Source organism: Podarcis tiliguerta, assembly GCF_965153285.1.
Source record: "Podarcis tiliguerta genome assembly, chromosome: 12".
Classification (NCBI taxonomy): Eukaryota; Metazoa; Chordata; class Lepidosauria; order Squamata; family Lacertidae; genus Podarcis; species Podarcis tiliguerta.
The window spans coordinates 40172683-40188577 of NC_139545.1; positions in this window are offsets into that span (position 1 = coordinate 40172683).

Here is a 15895-nt window from a genome sequence, read left to right on the forward strand (position 1 = left end):
AAAGGCAAAAATCCAACAGGTGCAGCTTCTCATAACATCAGTTCAGTGCCAAAAACAGCTTCACCTACTAACTACTGGATTGCTATATTTTCTTTTACATTTTTTTTTTTTGTCTGAAGAAGCATTCTGGTGATTTCAAAAGCCTACTTGCTGCTCTGTCGCACTTTTATTTAGATTAACCTGCAGGATTCCACCTCCCACTAAAGGAATAACATGGCTAATAATTTCTACCTATCACGCATCTATCAAAGTCACAAGACTCTCCAATTGGGGGGGGGGGAGAAATGAAAATGAAAAAAACGTGGTGACTCTAGTGTAAATCCATTAAGTACGCAAGGGTGCACTTGATTAATGAAACAAGCAGCGTACATAAGTAGTTGCATGTATGCAACAACAACAGCCATACTCCTGTACGTGCAGAAATGGAAAGAATGAGAAGTACCGGCAAAGGAGGAATGGCTTCAAAAGACAATGGACTATGCGGAAATGGCAAAATTGACAGCAAAAATAAGTGATAAAAGAGATGAGCTGTTCATGGAGGAGTAGAGATCCTTTTTGGAATATTTAAAGAACTGTTATAGTCAAATGAAAACATGGACAGGGTTCAAATTATAAGCAGTGGAGTGAAACAATGATAAGTGAAATAGAGGATAATTGTATTAGATTAACATATTCCACGTAAAGCAGTAGGTACAAGGTAGGAATAAAAACATCATGGAAGTAAGGGGGGGAAGTCGAAATTCAAGAAAAAACGTATATTGAAAGATAAGTAAATTTGTAAACACCTGTGAAAATCAATAAAAAAAATTATGTCATAAGAAATTAATGAAACATGCAGTGCAATGTCATAAGAAGATCCTGCAGGATCAGGCCAATGGCCCATCTGGTCCAGCTTGCTGTTCTTACCGTGACCAACCAGATGCCTATGGGAAGCCAACAACCAGGACCAGAGTGTAACAAGCACTGGGCACATTTGTGATTCCCAGCAACAGGCTTCCAGAGGCATATTGCCTCCATTAGTACTGGCAGAACATAGCCATCGTGGCTCATAGCCATTGACAGCTTTTTCCTCCATTAGGGCATCAAATCCCTTTTTAAAAAACAAAAATAGATTTTTATTAGGTTTTTTTTACACAAAATTTAACATTCACTTTCAATGTAATATATTTTGACTTTCATCCTTGGTGTTCCTGTTGTATTCCTTTATCTGCTGCCATAACTGCCCCTTATTTTCTATTGCATTATAACTTACATTACAATCATTTCTTTATTCTCCTTCCCTTGCCTGTTGGGCAAATCCTGCTCACGATTTCATTTGGCTATAGTTTGCCCCCCTCAAATAGTTCGAAAAGAACCTCCACTTTCTGACAAAGTTCTCATTTTCTGATCTCTTATTTTTTTGCTGTCAACTTGGCCATCTCTTCATAGTCCATTAACTTTATCTAATCCTCTTTCAAAGCCATCCACGTTGGTAGCCATCACTACCTCTTGGGGGGGGGGGAATCCCAGAGTTTAACAATGTGCTGTGTGGGAAAAGTACTGTCCTGAATCATCCAACAATACCATCCATCATGGTTTGTCCCCATCACACTTCAATTTATCAGCTTCTGCTTACATGGGGTAGGCAAAGGCTGAATACAATGGTGCTATAAACTTCTTTCATTGTCAGGGAAGCGCAGGGGGTCCCTGAGGCAACCAAGTAACACACAGTTAGGCCTTAAAGCTAAGCAGACCTAAGTGACATATTTCAGAAGTGAAGGGAGTTCATTTTTAACGTCACTGACAGAGGGATGGCTTACCGTTCACATCCAGTTAATTACGATGATTGGAATATAATATAGGGCTACCTCTTTTTCCTGACAAAGGAAGTGATGGCAGGATATCAGTCTCTCCCTCTCCCGCCATTCACCCTCTGCCCAAGGTTTTAAAGTGAGCAACAGCACATAAAACATGACACACCATTTACTATTTCCTGGTCTTAGCAGTATGTTGTTAGAGGATAAACTGCATCCATATATGGGTGGCGGTGGGGAAAGAGGCAATGAGGTAAATCACTCAGACAGAGCCTGAGAAGGCCCCACCAGAAAGTTTGGGAGACCATCAAGGCGTGGCCCAGTAGTGTCAGCCCACAAATAATCGTTCCCTCAAGGCTGGCAGCCCTGATCATTGTTACGTGAAAATGCTGCCCCATTTCCTGATGTCTGTGATTGTTGTGGAAGGATGAAATCAGCGGCTGTGATGCTAACAACAAATTTCATTTGTTTTTAACATACCTCTGCTGACCCTTCTTAGGTCAACGTGGGTTGGGGCAAGGCGAGAATAGAACTGAGCAGAATCCATGTGTTACGATACAGTATTTCACTCCAAACATGTTGTCTATGTCTATGAGGAATGTCATATATAACCTGGAGAAGGAGGAGACAGAATGAAATGCTAGAACTCCGCAAGCCGCCTCCCGCGAAAATAATGAATGGCTACTTATCATCACCCTCTGGATTCATAAGCAGAACCACTTCCTACATACACCCGCTGGAATCTAGTGACTAGATCCAACCATCAAGTCACTTCCAGGTGATCTGGTTGTTGAGCATTCATCCTGATCTGTTTGCACAATGTTTGCTGGAAGGTTAGATGACTGAGCATTCATTCTGATAGACGTGCATGGAAGTTAGACAACTTTGTGTCAAGCAAATGTGACCCCAATCTTTCCAGTGCATTTCCCTTTTTGCAAAAGCACTCCAAAATCCTCTTTAACTTCATGACCGGAATCTGCCAATATGTGATTAATCCCACCTGGAAACAATGACAATCTGGAAGTTCCTCAATATGATCCATTGTATCAAAATCTCCTAAAGGATCCAGCATGCTCAAATGCCCTCTGTAGGTCCCGAGATACAGATTTCCCTCTAAACCTATTAAAGCGGTCTCATCCCCACTTGTGAGATCAGGCTCAAAGCCCTGTTCATGATTCAGAGGGAGACTAAGCTAGACTAAGCATGAAAAGAGGGCGAAGTGTGCCTGGGTGTGTTCAAGGGTGAATGTCTGCACAGGGGAAGCCTCCTCTACTCATGGAGGCTTCCCAAATGGCTTAGAACTCTGGTGGCTGTGAAGGGTCTAGAAGCCTCTTGCAAGGAATACCTCTGCTCACTCAGAGATATATTTACAGTCTTTATTTACATACATATTTACAAAGGTACAGAACATAGCTTCATGTGTTCGAATCCTAAAGGTGCATAATGAAGTCTCCAGACAAACTTCCCTGAAGAGAGCATTCCACAGATGAGGAACCACTACAGAGAAGGTCCGTTCTTGTGTTGCCACCCTCCAGATCTCTCGAGGAAGAGGCACACAAAGGAGGGCCTCAGAAGATGATCTCAGGGTCCAGGTAGGTTCATATGGAAAGAGGAGATCCTTGAGGTATTGTGGTCCTGAGCCGTTTAAGGCTTTATAGGTCAAAACCAGCACTTTGAATTGGGCCCGGAAACTAATTGGTAGCCAATGCAGTTAGACCAGGATGGTGTAATATGCTCAAACCATCTTGCTCAGGTGAGCAACCTGGCCGCTGAATTCTATTTTGTTGATTCCCATTTTTGGTCCCTGAATGGAGCTTCTGCAGAAAGCCCATTTGTATGTACTCTCTGTGGGTGGACCTTTCAACTCAGGAGTGAAACTTGTAAAAGCGAGTTTTCGGAGCTACTTGCAACAACGATGTAGCCAGCGCCGCACATATCCATGATTCAGCGATGCTGAAATTCAAAGCGCCTGATTCACACTTGAGCACCGTGGTAATTAAATTCTGGGAGCTCAGCTCCAGGGCAAATGGCACTCCACTGCAGCTTGAGAATTAAGCCCTACAACAGCACCAGCCTTTAGGCTGGGAACAATTCATTTATTTTTGTTTCGTTTTAACAAATGTTTAGGTCTGGTTGATTCTTAACTTCTTAGTATTCACCGAGTGGCACATTGTGAAAATAGGAAGAAAGCTATAACTTTTTAAAGACTGCTGGCCAAACATATTTTGCTAATACTAATAGAATAAATTGGGTTCTCTCTTAAATAAAGAAAAATCCCCAGGTCCCTGTGGTAGGTATTAGCCTTTGGTTTCCAGTTACTCAACCTTTTTACAAGTCTTACAGATCTCATAAACTTTGAATGTTGTAGTAAAAGTATTTATAGGGCAAGTCAAAGAAAAACATAAAATTGTGTTTGAGAAGGTTCATCGTGAGTTGTATATTTTTTTTAAACAAAAACAAAAACTTTTTTTCGTTTTAAAATACGGAATTCCTTGATCCCACTGAAAAATGAGAGCTCTTTTAAGAGAAGGACTCAGACGTGTCCCAGTCTTTTCATTAGCATTTCCTCTTTCGGAGTTATTAAAGCATACCTTGGGAACCCCTTAAAATGGGGTTAATTGAAAGTGACAACTGAGCTACTACAATGCTATCACACGAATATTCGTGGAGTAAATGCAAAATACTGCCTGGCAGGGCCAGATGCTAGTTCGGCTGTTCCATCTGAGGCTGAGTTGACAGCGGGTCAGGAACAAGAAAAGGCCAGGCCTTTGGGGCTTAATTCACACTTCCAGGTGGACCATTCAATAAAGTGATGTAGGAATGGGCCGTCATATCCAGGACCAGCCCAAGACATTTTGCTGCCTGCGGCAAAGCACAAGAAGGAACCTCCTTCCATATCCCATATACAGAAGCTGGCAGCTGAATCTTGCTTCAGCACTGGCAATGGGATACTGTGCTCCACTGTAAGCCAGGCTAACTTGTTTATTTGTTTAGAAGCATTTTTACATAGCTGAAGATTAAAAAAATCTCTAAGTAGTGCACTAGAGGAAAACAATAAAAAGTAGCATTAAAACAAATATACAATGAAAAAGCAGTAAAACAGTAGTACAAAATCATATAAAAGCAGGAATTCAGGGAATTCAAATGAATGAAATGGTTAGGAGGCACAGGGCAGACCAAAAGGTACACACAAATCTGTCCACTTCTTACTCGTAAATATTTACTGCCTGAGGTGGACAGCTCACGTTGCCTTATGGTAGGGATGGCACTGGTCTTTCAGAGAGAGAGAGAGAGAGAGAGAACACTTGTGGATCATTGCATTTTATTTATTTATTCAGATTTGTACACATTAAAATACAAAATGAGAATCCAAAATACATAGTAATAATAACAGCTAATAACTCCCCCTAAACACATTTTAAAGGCCATAAAATGTTCAATCAGCCAAAAGCATGGTTATAGAAAAACATTTTTGCCTGGCATCATTACTTTCTTTTCAGTGGAGTCAGGTCACACAATCAGTTCCCGGTCCTTCTCACCCTTCTCACCCAGAAATCAAGTACAGGCAACAACTGTTCTGTTTACAGTCCTGACCCCCATGCTCATCAATGGAGCACACATTTTGCCCTGCCCCCTTTTCCAGCCACTTCCAGGTTACGGTGATGCATTCGGTCGTGGTCACGTGTCAAATGGATGTGCATAAATTGGTCGTTGCCTGTATTGTACATTTGTGTGTGAACCAGACCTAGATCTGACTCAGAATCTCTTGAAAAAGTCCTTGTTCCTTGAAAGTGATGATCTCTCTTCTGGGTGCTGTTTGGTATGCCTGAGACCTACTTTGCAGGAAGCCTCAGGCCTGGTGTCTGATCATAGCACCTTTGGATAGCTGCCATTGCCCTGGCAGGGATTCCTGCTGATGTCTGTTCTTGGCCCTCCTTTTAATTCTCCCTCCCCAACAATGGACATCTGGGTCCATGAGCCACTGCATTCATCTCCCTAGTGCCCTGAGCCGCCATTTTAATTTACCACAATGCTTCAGATGCTACACCAAGGCCACCTGTGTTGGGTTGAGATTTGAATGGCTACCTTTGACCCTGTTCATGCAATTGCTTATAAAGTTGAGTTAACTATGATCAGTTTTAGTATTTTAACTTCTGGACGTTTTAAAGAATGGTTGTGAATTTTTCTTGATTTTACTCTTTTACTTCTTGAAAACTGCTTTGAGAGGGTTTGGGGTTTTCTGTTTTGTTTTTTTCCAATCAAGGGGTGTATAAATTTTATGCATTCATTCATTCAGTTCCTCTGTGATGGAGGAGGAGCCAGGTGTCCCCTTCAGCCATGCAATTCCCATAGGCGACCCAAGAGTTTTTTGGCAGGGGAAGTATAATTCAACTTGAGTGTTGTCTTTATGTGAGAAGCTATCATGTCATTTATTTAGTATATTTATATCACACCTTTCCTCCAAGGAACTGAAGGCACCAAACATGGTTCTCCTTTCCCCTCAGTTATATCCCCTTACAGCAACCCTGTGTGGTAAAATAAAGGTAAAGGGACCCCTGACTATTAGGTCCAGTCGTGACCGACTCTGGGGTTGTGGCGCTCATCTTGCTTTATTGGCCGAGGGAGCCGGCGTACATCTTCCGGGTCATGTGGCCAGCATGACTAAGCCGCTTCTGGCGAACCAGAGCAGCGCACGGAAACGCCATTTACCTTCCTGCCAAAGCAGTACCAATTTATCTACTTGCACTTTGACGTGCTTTCAAACTGCTAGGTTGGCAGGAGCAGGGACCGAGCAACGGGAGCTCACCCCGTCGTGGGATCCAAACCGCCGACCTTCTGATCGACAAGTCCTAGGCTCTGTGGTTTAACCCACAGCGCCACCCGTGTCCCGTGTGGTAAATTAGGTGGGTGCCAGATTGGTCACCCAGGGAGCTTTATTGACTAAACAATGGTTTCTAGCCCAATACTTGTGTTCACTATGTCACACTGACTCTTGCGTAGGTTGGCCTGCGTTGGTGTGTGAGACACTCTTCTAGTTTCGCTTTCTTTGGTTCCTTAACTTCATAGCCAGATGAAAATTAAAGTCTGAGGCCACTGTTCGTTAAGTGCCACAGGAAGAAACTGGGCCAGTAAATATCTCCTCTGAGAAGTAAAATAGCCGCTGCAAAGCAGTTACAAGGCCCTTTTTGTGAGCTGCGATTCCCTTGGGACAATAGAGAGCGCTTTTACAATCTTTCATCTCTGCTTGAAAGCACGAGGAGCAAATAAAGCTTCTGCTCCCAAAGTGAGCAGCAGATCTTGGGAGCAGATTCTCTAATAATGCCATCTTCTGACTGCCATTCATGTAAACAAAGAAAGATATTGAGAGAGAAAACAATCTCATAAACAGCAACGGACAGCTTTTATGAATCTTAGGACTTCAAAGCAACAAACCTCGCTGGACCAGGCTACTTTATTAAAGCAAATGCCGTATTGGAAAAACAGATGTCTGAACAGTCCCAGGCTTCAATATATGAACATAAATTCACCCCGCTCCATAAGATGGAGGTTCAGATCTGTGATCCAAAGTGGCTCAATTCTGAATTGCCCTGGCTCTGAGACGGAACAACCCTAGAATTATTTACACTAGCATTCCCAACCAGTTCAGATCATAAAGTATCTGGTTATGGAATACATTGTTTTTTTCCTTCACACACCTGAGGCCTGCAACATTTTTCAAAACCTTCGATTTTCTTAGAAAATCTTGGAGTTTCATATCCTTCTTAAAAACTTACAAGGTTTGTGTAAAGCACAATGTGAAAAGACCGTGAACAAAGATTTCTTCATCATCACCTCAGGTTAGAATTCTGATGATGGGGATGATAACGGAACTGATTTGGACAGCCACCCCGATGGTTGCCACTTTGGTTTACCAGATCAGCACAGATATTGCAGTATTCCAGTGCATTATGGAGAAAAATAGCAATAGCCAAAAATGGCAGGCATCAATGGGGACTGCCAACCTTACTGAGAAGTGAGGCATTTTGGGGGAAACAAAATGGCAGGCACCAGGAATGAACACTGAAATAAAATACACAACCACATGGAGGCTGCAGCTAAAACAGACCAAAAACACCCAAACAAAACAAAACCTGTTGAAGAAGACCAGAAACAAAACTAAAGTAACAAAATGAATATGAGGCTAACAATGATTAATTAAATGAACGGGATTCTAATGCAAGGTTAGCTCACCAGATATTGTGGGCTACAACCCACATAATTTCTGACCACTGGCTGTGCTCACCGGGGCTGAGTAGAAGGGTAGTCACTAATATCTGGAGGGTACAAAGTGGTCATCTCTTGCTCTAATTGATAACCAACAAAGTGAAAACCACCTTTTATGCCTTCCAGATGCTGTTGAATTACAACTATGTTTATCCCAGACCATGCTGGCAGGGTGTTTATGGGAGCTGCAGTACGAAAACATCTGGAGGACACCATTGGTTATCTCTGGTTATAATAAAACAAATGGAATAGTGATTTGGGGGGGGGGCATGCTTACACTTAGTCTCCTCCTCCTCTACCTCCGTCTCCCCTCATGCGTCCCATCTAGATGTGCTGGGAGCTGGAGCCTACCACATCTAGAAGGTGTTGCACTGGCTCACCCTGTCTTAGGCTGTAAGCCTGAGGGCAGGGCCAGTTTCTCCTTTACAGACAGCTACCAGCACCTGAATTGCTGCAAGCTGGCTCAGGAGGTAACCTGTGTCTGAAAAAAGTGGGATAAAAATATAATAAATAAAGCAGTGACGCAAGAGCGGCCTCTGTTACAAGAGCCATGATGCCCTCAGCAAGGAACAAGGTCCCTCGCAGGAACTTGTAGCGCGAATCAAACATACCATTAGCTTGTCAGGCTCAGCCAAGGGAAATAACAAGCAGCTGGCTCGTGCTGCCAGACTGAAATGGAAAACTGTTGCCCCTTAACAGAAGATTTCCTCAGAGAAAATTAAGCACGAGGGCCAGCAACAGACCTGGTTATTCATGAGACGGGTGTCACGGGGAGGTCAGTGGAAGGACCTTGCTTAAAACCGTTGGCTGCGTTCATGAAATTCTGCCTGACTTCTGTAGTTTGGAAAAGAAGAAGAAGAAGAAGAAGAAAAAAGCCTGCACAAGATCTAGATCATCGTCGGGCTGTTCGTCAAACTAGAGGTCGTCAAACTAAGGCCCGCGAGCCGGATACAGTCCACTGGGCTTGTTAATCTGGCCCACAAACCTTGTGGACCTGGCTGCCCACTTTGTCAGTCCCCACACTAAACAGGTGCGGTGCAGAGGCCTCACCACACAGAAACTGACTTCCGCGACACGGCATGGCACGGCTTCTGATTGGCTGCAGGAAGCTCCTGCAGCCAATCAAAAGCTGTGGACACCTCTGGGCGCCGCTCCTTCCTTCCCACCGAGGCGGCCAAGCAGGAGGAAGCGGCCAAGTAGGAAGGAAGTGGCAGCTGTGCGGAGGCTGCCTCCGCCACCCAGGCCAGTGGCATTTGGGTACCGCCCCTTTCTTCCCACTAAGGTGGCCAAGTGGGAGGAAGCGGCTGAGCGGGAAGGAAGCAGCAGTGGCATGGAGGCTGCCTCTGCCACCCAGGCCAGCGGCATGGGCTCTGTGCCCTGCTGAGACAGAGGATGCCGACGCTGCCCCCACAAGGTCTGAGAGACAGTGGACCAGCCCCCTCCTGAAAAAGTTTGCTAACCCCTGATCTAGATGAGCAAAGTCGCACAGCCACAGAGGCCTAACACAAAGGTGTTGGGCACATAGGCCTCTGGCATTGGGGGGGGGGGAGGTGGTGCATTTTGTATCCCAGTGGGTTGGTCAATCCAATACTGTATTGACCCGAATATAAGCCACACCTGCAAATAAGCATTTGGCGTCTTGGGGGAGGCTCAGGAGCTGTGGACGGAACAGGTTTTGTTGCTCCACGCTCTCTAAGGGGGAGCTGCACTGCTTTGCCGGCAGCGTAAGGTTGCGAATATAAGCCGCGCTTGACTTTTCACAATTGGAATTGGGGGGGGGGGAGTGTGGCTTATATTAGGGTCAATACGGTAAATGCCAGCTACAGTGGAGTGGAATTTTCTGGGGGTTGGGTGGACCTTTCAAAAGGAAACTTACTGACTGCAGCAATAAATAAATAAGGTGTGCTAAAACAGAGCATTTCAGCATGGCGGAAAGAGAACTCTCTGGGTGCAAATTACGTAGGATCGGATAGGGTTCTTCCTGGAGCACACCCTTCCCATTAAAGCCAAGATGTTTATGGTGTCCTGTGTGCTTTACAAGCCCCTGGATGACTGCCTCTGTGTGGCAGAGTGGAAAGTGGACTCTTGCTGCTTTCTATGGGGCTGAATGAGGGTTTTCCGTTCTGTTCATTCCACCCTGACATTTGATGGATTCCAGAGCTGCATTAGGCTCCTGCTAGTTTTTACAGATTTCAAAGTGCCGCACTGGAAAACTGGACTTTTGTTTTGCTCACCCCAATATTTCCAAACAACAATATCATCAGGCAAAACTTAGATGCATTCGGGCCTAAGTGAGGGGCTGCTAAAATTCAAATACCTTTAAAAATCCTGATCATTTCATGCACCCCACTTTCACCTGTGTTTTGTAGGGTTACATGAAATGTAGCATCCAGGTTAATTGAGTGATAATCAGCTCTGCTTTTGGCTCCTCCTCCCCTTGAAATATTTCAATTCCAGTTTGTGATTACAAAAAAGTGCTGTAATTAAAAATTCACATCTGAGTTTTCTTTTTTCTTTCTCCCTCCTGACCACTTTTTGATTGTGACCCTGAAGGCATCAACTGTATTGTTGTTTACATTTGAAAGCCATTTCTGGGAGCATCGTTTGGCTGAAGAGCAGGATAAAAATGACTGAAGTTGTCTATCCATCCCCCGGCTTCATGCAAGAAGGTGGAATTCTCTGTCCCAGAAGAGTCAGAATTTTATTTGGATGTTTCTTGAAGATGTTCTTGTTCTATGAGTAGGGATGGAGAGATTATTGATTCAGTTCACATTTAAAGGTGAACCTTCCTGACTTGCATTTTCCAAAACAATATGTGAACCAAAACAAAGTCATCCTTTGGAATTTCAAATGTCTCTGAATTTTGCAGTGCCATTCTTTAGTAAATGGTACAAAAATGTGTATACTAGGGTAAAGTTTGTATAAAATGCACTCATTTGTGAAAAGAACATACAATATATTTGGCTTTGCAAAAATGTATGTTAGATAAAATTGCCTAGAAAAATTGGTATATTTGGAGGCATTTGCACTAAAATGCTGATGAGTTTTCATGTGGATTTTTAAAAGATTCACAAACTGATGTGGAAATGGGGAGAACTAAACTTAAGACTGAGAAGAAAACAACAAGAAGAAATCAAAATTGACAGGTTTGGCCAACCCTATCTGCGAGGTTTTCAGTTGAACTGGATTTTGATTATGTCTGGCATCCTATTCCTGTAATTTTAAGTCTTACCTTGACTGTTTTACTTACATGGAAAATACTTTGATTCAAGGAAGAACGTATAACCTGCAATGGACATGATTCTTTATGGCTTCCCTACCAGCCCATCTTATTAGAAGCATAATAAGTTGCAAAGTTTATATCTTTCACCATAATTACGAGGGTCTGAAATTTGCAGTAGAATCTCACACTTAGAGGCAAACCCAAAACTGCAGTCGTAAAAAGACTATTATCCGTTAAAATAGGTGACATTTTCAAAAATTCACAAACTAAATGCTTTATCAAGTACAGGGGGAATGTGTTTCCACAAGAGAAAAAAAGAGGTAAGCAACACACTCAAGAGCAAAGTGCAGTCAATCACACACATCCTTTCTCAGTTGTGTTTGATATTTATGCAATATAACTGCTTGTCAAGACGGGAGAATCTCTTGAGCTGGGGCCAAGAAGGTGGTGGTTCTTTTATTCTTCAAAACTCTTCTGCAGCATCCTCTTTGTGTACAAGTTCCATCACCTCAGGGTATTCCCTGCTTTGAAGGCAGTTGCGCTTATAAAATACCCAGCACATCAATTGTCTTGTGCTTTGTAATCATAACGTAAACATTACTTCAGCAGTCTAATTCACATCTCAGATATCTCCCCTTCCACTTTGCCTTGCTCTCTGCCAAAAAGCATCCAAAACATGCAGTGTCGAGAGCACCGTCATATTTGAAAGGAATGGGGTGATTCCAGAATAAAAATCATTTTGTGCATTTACTCTAGTAGATTTGATTTCTCTTGATTCGCTCCCACTTGTCCTCTTTCTTTAAAACAGAGATGGGGAACCTGTGGCTCCACAGGGGTTGCTGTAGTCCAGCTCCCTTTATCCCTGAGCACAGGGGCTGAGGGGCATTGGGGCCCAGTGGCCCCTGGAGGGCTGAAGGTTTGTGCTTGTAACTTTGATTTAACATCATATCAAATCAAAACTTTATTGCGGTCCAAAGACCCATAAAACAATTTCAAAACTAGATACAGTTAAAATGACCAGACAGACAGATGGAAGATATCAAGGCAGTCATTTTGTTTTATCTAGGGCATAATGATCTTTGTTTCTTATAACCTCCAAAAGAAACTTTGCCACACCCAGTGTAATATCATTTGATCTGTCTTTAATATGGGATATTTAACATGGGAGGCTTCGGATTTTCCCCGCAAATTTGCCAGTAAGGGTTTGATCAGTTTGTCCCTTGCTTGCTCATATTGCCCACAATGCAGTAGGATAGGCTTCATACAATTGATGTCCTGGGAATATAAACAAAGCCTATTCTGATAGGGGAGGCCTCTCAGTCTGCCATTTAGAACTTCCAAAGGAAATACATTTAGTATTTGGTAAATAAACGCCGATAGGTAGGTACAGACAAATTCCTAAGGTATGAGGTTATCTGTATATCATAAATATTTCCATGTAATGGTGTTATTCTCTCTGGGACAATCCTACTTGTTCTGGAAAAGTTCTGCATGACATACAAATGTGCACTACCAAGCCTCGATATATGGCCAACCCAACCCATGCTATGTAGGAATCACAACTAAGGAATCCCTGGCAGATGGCCACCCAGTCTGCACCTTTCCCAAGTGGTTGCCTGTCTTGAACTGTGCTAATGCCTCTTGCTTGCCCAGATGTTTATACAAGAGATCCCTATTCCCCTCCCTGAGCGACAATTCCCAGGGTTCCCTGTGAAGAGGGATGAATTGTTCAACCATTCTGGGAACTGTTGCTCTGGGAGAGGAATAGGACGTCTCCAAACAACTCTCAGCACCCTTAACAAGCCACAGCTCCCATTATTCTTTGGGGGGAAGCCATGGCTGTTTAAAGTGGTCTCACAGTGCTTGAACTTATGGTGTGAATGTGGCCTTCCTCTAGCTGAAATCTATTTAAATATGTATTTTAAGAACAACGACCCCTCTGATCCACTGTACAATCCAACATTCCACAATGCTAGATTACACAGCCAACTGAACCACTTTTCTTCCCCATGCTTGAGGAATCCTCCTATGGCAAGGGCAGCCCTAAGTGGCAGCCCTCCAGGTATTGTGGTACTCCAAGTCCCATCAGCTCCATCCAGCATGGCCAATGGTCAGAGATGGCGGTGGCTGTAGCCCAACGAGCGTCTGGAGGGTGTGGGAAATTGCCATTTAGTAAGGAAGGAAAAGGTGACCCACAGACAAACATTTGAGGCACATAAAAGGGCCATAACCGTTTATTTAGATGGCTGCAGTAACTAATCTAAGCCAAACCAAACACTGCAACAGCATGTTTGAAAGATAAAAGCAATAAAAGACTGCAATAAACAGAACTACTAATACGTCCTGAAAATCAATACCACATTTACCAGGACATAATTGCAAAAAGATAATGGTAACTGGTGGCTCCTTTACATAATGAGAGTCAAGGATATGGGGGTTTCTGTGGGATGTGGTGCATCTAATACACTCTTCATTGTTTGTTTGATCATTACATAACTTTTGATTTACTTTTTCCAAATTATGTTCAGTGCTCAGCATCAAAGGCTGGGATTAATCAACTGTAGGTGCTAATTCTTAGTGAAATGCATAACTCTGTAAAGCAGACCGCAGTTTCACCCATTGCCTACAGGAAAAGGACCTCAGCATTATTTGCATTTCAATGGGCAGCTGACTGGACCTTCTTATGCATGTCGGAGAGATTGGGGCTTTTTTTGTTTTTTGTTTTGTTTTACGTACTGGGTGGTTTGATCAATCTTACTTTGTACTGCATGTGGAATGATCTCGGTTGCAAATCTCCAGGGGCTTCCCTACTACAAGCCCCATTCATGAATTTATGAATGGGGCTTGTGCCAGCAGAACGCTTTTGAGTACTGGGCAGCTGGTAATGTTTTCATTTATAAAATACTGCATCACATGTTTCCTCTGAATGTTATACTTATCTAGTAAATCTGGTTAATAAAAAAAAGGAAAGGAAGACTTTAAGCTCCCCCTCCATGCACAAGAAAATAAACTTTGATGTGTGTGATAAAAATGGGGTTTCAGAAAGTTTATTCCTCTCCAGTTCTGCTGAAAATATAGTCCACAAATTCTTGAAAATGACTCAGAATAGATAGGATGGCGATTTCTCTCTGCTAGACAGGCTTGAAAAGTTTAATGTTCGGAAAATGTTTCATCCCCAGCGCTCTGACAGCACTGCAACAGAGTATAAATAAAGCAATCGTTTTAATACTGAAGTGAGTTGACAGGGACCATTCAGCAGAAAATGAAAGGGGTACTTTGCAATTAGTGGAACAGCTCTCCCTCTGTTCCAGTTTTCCTCAAAATCATTTTGTTAACAGATTCTAGCAAACATATGGGGGCGGCATTAGGAACAGCCATGAGCTAACAACACTGGCCTTTAACCTTTGGAGAAATTGGTTCAAATGCTGATTGGTTAATGAGAGAAAGTAAAATGCAGGCAGTTTAACCCAGTCCCTCAGGGCCGCCCTTTAAGGAATCCTAGAACAAACTGAACTGTTAGCTGGCTTCTACGGGACTGCGCGCGTGTAGACACAGGACGGCAGACACATCGGGGGTGGCGGCTGCTTTGCATCACATGACATGGAGCAGCCCTCACCACCCTCGCTCTAGCTACACATTTCCCAAAGTTTGTCAGTTGAAATTAAGCTGAATTGTTTTACATTAAATGGGAGGACAAATAACTGATTGTGCAGCTGAATCCCTCTCTGAATTTCCTTGGAAGTTAACCCCATTGATTTCAAACAGGCTTCCCAATAAGTAACTGCGCAAAGGATCGAGGTATTTAAGGACCAATAAAACTACTGTTTTCTTCTAGTGCTTCTGCTCCATGTTGCTCATTAGGCTAACGAGCCGTGCCCCAACCTGTAGTCATGCTCCTGCTTCTGCCTCTTCATTTTCTGATATTTCAGACTACATTTACAACAACTTTTAAAATAAACTTACTGAGTTTTCCTTTTGCTGTGGATTCCCCTGTCAACCAGCCATTCTTATCGGTGAGAGTGGCTTGTATCCTGCAGGACCTCAAGCTCCTAGCATAAACTCTTGAATTACGGCCCACATTCAAACATTTAAAGCTCTTCATCCAGGCATTCATTTTAATTTGAAAGGCTGTTTTCCTCCATGTTAGAACTTATTCACTATTTACCTGCAGTAAGTCCCACATCATTTCTTAAGCCACTTGGAACATGCAACCCAGGCAGAGCTCCATGGGGCTCTCCCTGCTGAAAGGCCTGCCCAACACTGGCAGATGAATGGGGCTGCCCTATGCAACCAAGAGAGGCCTGTGTATCCAGGAGTTCTGTATGTGCCTCAGAGCAGATATGGGGCTCTGGATCAGGGCAAATAATTCATTACATGCCATAAGTGCTTTTAACTGCATAGATATTAGTTGTTATTTTACCCTGCAGACAGTCTGGTGCCTACATGGAAAATATGTGGTTAATGAAGATTTATTTCTACCATGAAATACTAAACAATGAACAATAAAAGTTTTATCAGACTTGTCTTTTTTTTTTTTTTGGATGTTGCAAATTCTATAATCCAGTGTTTGCTTCAATTTTGTTTCCCCCCTTCTTGTTTACGATACTAGTGATAT